The sequence below is a fragment of the Cryptomeria japonica genome, unplaced genomic scaffold (genome assembly GCF_030272615.1).
Source record: "Cryptomeria japonica unplaced genomic scaffold, Sugi_1.0 HiC_scaffold_596, whole genome shotgun sequence".
In the NCBI taxonomy this organism is placed as follows: Eukaryota; Viridiplantae; Streptophyta; class Pinopsida; order Cupressales; family Cupressaceae; genus Cryptomeria; species Cryptomeria japonica.
In genome coordinates, this window is record NW_026729401.1 from 3103 (window position 1) to 7500 (window position 4398).

Genomic DNA, 4398 nt, shown 5'->3' on the forward strand with positions numbered 1-4398 from the left:
CTCGGCCGCCTTGGAACTATCTGTGTATCGGACGCATCGCGGGATAAGGGGTTGTCACTGGTAGTCGCCCCAAGCGCGTCCGATGCTTGGACCATTCCGAGGCGGCCCTGAAGCCTCTTCCGTCTAGCCGTTGGGTCCTTCTCGCCGCATCCCTCGCCTCGCACCCCGATTGCTATGCGGTGAGGCTCCTCGGCCGCCTTGGAACTATCTGTGTATCGGACGCGTCGCGGGATAAGGGGTTGTCACTGGTAGTCGCCCCAAGCGCGTCCGATGCTTGGACCATTCCGAGGCGGACCTGAAGCCTCTTCCGTCTAGCCGTTGGGTCCTTCTCGCCGCATCCCTCGCCTCGCACCCCGATTGCTATGCGGTGAGGCTCCTCGGCCGCCTTGGAACTATCTGTGTATCGGACGCGTCGCGGGATAAGGGGTTGTCACTGGTAGTCGCCCCAAGCGCGTCCGATGCTTGGACCATTCCGAGGCGGCCCTGAAGCCTCTTCCGTCTAGCCGTTGGGTCCTTCTCGCCGCATCCCTCGCCTCGCACCCCGATTGCTATGCGGTGAGGCTCCTCGGCCGCCTTGGAACTATCTGTGTATCGGACGCGTCGCGGGATAAGGGGTTGTCACTGGTAGTCGCCCCAAGCGCGTCCGATGCTTGGACCATTCCGAGGCGGACCTGAAGCCTCTTCCCTCTAGCCGTTGGGGCTTTCTCGCCGCATCCCTCGCCTCGCACCCCGATTGCTATTCGGTGAGGCTCCTCGGCCGCCTTGGAACTATCTGTGTATCGGACGCATCGCGGGATAAGGGGTTGGCAGTGGTAGTCGCCCCAAGCGCGTCCGATGCTTGGACCATTCCGAGGCGGCCCTGCAGCCTCTTCCGTCTAGCCGTTGGGGCCATCTCGCTGCATCCCCCACCTCGCACCACGATTGCTATGCGGTGAGGCTCCTTGGCCGCCTCGGAACTATCTGTGTATCGGACGCATCGCGGGATAAGGGGTTGTCACTGGTAGTCGCCCCAAGCGCGTCCGATGCTTGGACTATTCCGAGGCGGCCCTGCAGCCTCTTCCGTCTAGCCGTTGGGGCCATCTCGCCGCATCCCCCAGCTCCTCGGCCGCCTCGGAACTATCTGTGTATCGGACGCATCGCGGGATAAGGGGTTGGCAGTGGTAGTCGCCCCAAGCGCGTTCGATGCTTGGACTATTCCGAGGCGGCCCCGCAGCCTCTTCCGTCTACCCTTTGGGGCCATCTCGCCGCATCCCTCGCCTCGCACCCCGATTGCTATGCGGTGAGGCTCCTCGGCCGCCTGGGAACTATCTTCGTATCGGATGCATCGCGGGATAAGGGGTTGTCACTGGTAGTCGCCCCAAGCGCGTCCGATGCTTGGACTATTCCGAGGCGGCCCTGTGGCCTCTTCCGTCTAGCCGTTGGGGCCATCTCGCCGCATCCCTCACCTCGCACCCCCATTGCTATGCGGTGAGGCTCCTCGGCCGCCTTGGAACTGTCTTCGTATCGGAAGCATCGCGGGATAAGGGGTTGTCACTGGTAGTCGCCCCAAGCGCGTCCGATGCTTGGACTATTCCGAGGCGGCCCTGCAGCCTCTTCCGTCTAGCCGTTGGGGCCATCTCGCCGCATCCCCCACCTCGCACCCGGATTGCTATGCGGTGAGGCTCCTCGGCCGCCTTGGAACTATCTTCGTATCGGACGCATCGCGGGATAAGGGGTTGTCACTGGTAGTCGCCCCAAGCGCGTCCGATGCTTGGACTATTCCGACGCGGCCCTGTGGCCTCTTCCGTCTAGCCGTTGGGGCCATCTCGCCGCATCCCCCACCTCGCACCCCGATTGCTATGCGGTGAGGCTCCTCGGCCGCCTTGGAACCATCTTCGTATCGGACGCATCGCGGGATGAGGGGTTGTCACTGGTAGTCGCCCCAAGCGCGTCCGATGCTTGGACCATTCCGAGGCGGCCCTGAAGCCTCTTCCGTCTAGCCGTTGGGGCCTTCCCGCCCCATCCCTCGCCTCGCACCCCCGATTGCTATGCGGTGAGGCTCCTCGGCCGCCTTGGAACCATCTGTGTATCGGACGCATCGCGGGATAAGGGGTTGGCACTGGTAGTCGCCCCAAGCGCGTCCGATGCTTGGAGCATTCCGAGGTGGCCCTGAAGCCTCTTCCGTCTAGCCGTTGGGGCCTTCCCGCCCCATCCCTCGCCTCGCACCCCGATTGATATGCGGTGAGGCTCCTCGGCCGCCTTGGAACTATCTGTGTATCGGACGCATCGCGGGATAAGGGGTTGGCACTGGTAGTCGTCCCAATCGCGTCCGATGCTTGGACCATTCCGAGGCGGCCCTGCAGCCTCTTCCGTTTAGCCGTCGGGGCCTTCCCGCCGCATCCCTCGCCTCGCATCCCGATTCCTATGCGGTGAGTCTTCTCGGCCGCCGCGGAACTATACCTGTTATTGCTACTGCATCCTTCGGCTGGTAACCTCCTCTGCCGCCTTGGAACGTTCTCTTTGTCGGACGCGTCGCGGGATAAGGGGTTGGCACTGGTAGTCGCCCCAAGCGCGCCCGATGCATAGACCGCTCCGAGTTGACCTTGCTTTCAGCCTCTCACATGCATAGACCTCTCTGAGTCGACCCTGCAGCCTCTCACGTTTAGCCTTTGGAATCTCGCCTCACAACATGATTGCTATCCTTGATGCATCCCTTGCCTCGAGCCCTGATTGCTTTCTTGGCTGCATCCCTCCTCTCCTCACAGCCCGGTTGTCATCACTGCTTCATCCGTCGCTTCATGCATTCTGGCTGCTGGGCCCTTCCCACCGCACACCTCGATTGCTATCTCTTCTGCATCACACACCCCGATTGCTATCTCTGCTACATCCCTCGGCTCTCACTTCTGCATCCTTCGCCTCCCACCTCGATTGCTATCAATGCTGCATCCGTAACCTCACACCCCGATTGCTATGCGGGGAGGCTCCTTGGCCGCCTTGGAAATTTCTGTGTGTCGGACGCACCGCGGGATAAGGGGTTGGCACTGGTAGTCGCCCCAAGTGCGCCCGATTCTTAGACCGCTTCGAGGTGACCTCGTAGCCTCTTTCGTCCAGGCTTCCTGCCTTCAACGCCCTTTTTACACCTCGATTGCTATGCGCGGGCTCGTTGGCGTCTATCACCTCTCTGCGAAGAGTGGCACGATGATTGTTGGGGTAAATCGTAGCAGTCCGATCTCTGGCCTTGGGCCATTGTGAGGGCTGATCGATTTCCTGTGCGCATCTCGTGTTCGCCCAGTAACAGACTCGACGACTTGTAATCGGTCTTGTTCCCGATTGTTCCTGGAGGTAGTCTTCGGAACTCTTGGATTTGACCTGTCACTCGAACTGTCCTCTTCCGAGGATGCTTGTGTGTGTGTGCTTGTGCCATTTCCTTGGCGGTATTAACGAGATATTAAAGAGCGGAGTGAGCGCCTCGCCCAGCTATGTTTGGGGCTCTCACTCCCTTACCCGGTGTGCGACCGCTTTGCACGTAGGTTGCGGAGCATCGCGACTCTTTCGATGTTTGGCGGTTGTCTTCCGGTGATGCGTTGGTCCCGAAGTGCACGTTACTAGCATTTCTGCCATTGTTCTCGATCTTTGGCACGTTCCTTCGTTGCAATTGGATATATATCTCCGTTTATACGCGCAGGCTTCTCCCGCCTATTCAGCGCTGTCCCACTCTCAGCACTCTCGTGGTCTCCTTGGCTTCTCTCTCCCGTGAGCGAGCTCTCTTCTCGAGTCTTTTCCATGTCCCATGGAGGTTGCCTTGCGAAATTCGGGCACACAAACGTGACCGGATAAGAGCGGAATTGCCTATGAGGAGAAGCTCACCTTAGGGAGCAGCAATGCCGAGTGTTTCGACAGAGGGTAGAGGGGGCGTTGTTTGGGCGGTTGCACAAAAGAGTGCTACGGTTGCACTGAAGGTTGCTTCTTCGTCTCCGACGAACTCTTCGAGGCAAAAAAGCTTGTATACGGGGTCGAGGTGGGACTGTTCGTGCGAGTTGCGCCACCAAAAGTGCGTAGGGGGCATATACCTGGGAAATGGATGTCTCTGAGTGGCCTTACTCGGTCGCGTGCACGGTGCATTCTCTAACGGCAGGACTGTCGCGAGCATGTGCGGTTCGGATGTTTTCGGGTAAAGGGTTCCGTACGGGATGTTCTTCCCAGGCTCCTGTGAACCGAGACTCTGCATCGTCGTGCTCCGGCTCCCGTGGGTGCTTCATGCCTCGTCGAGCTGTTTGTCGTGGACGATTAAGGCCGAGGCCTTCCTTCGAGAGGGGAATTGTTCAGGCTGGTCGAGGCGGGATTGTTCGTGCGGGGTGCACCACCAAAAGTGCGTAGGGGGCATATGCCTGGGAAATGGATGTCTCTGAGTGGCCTTAC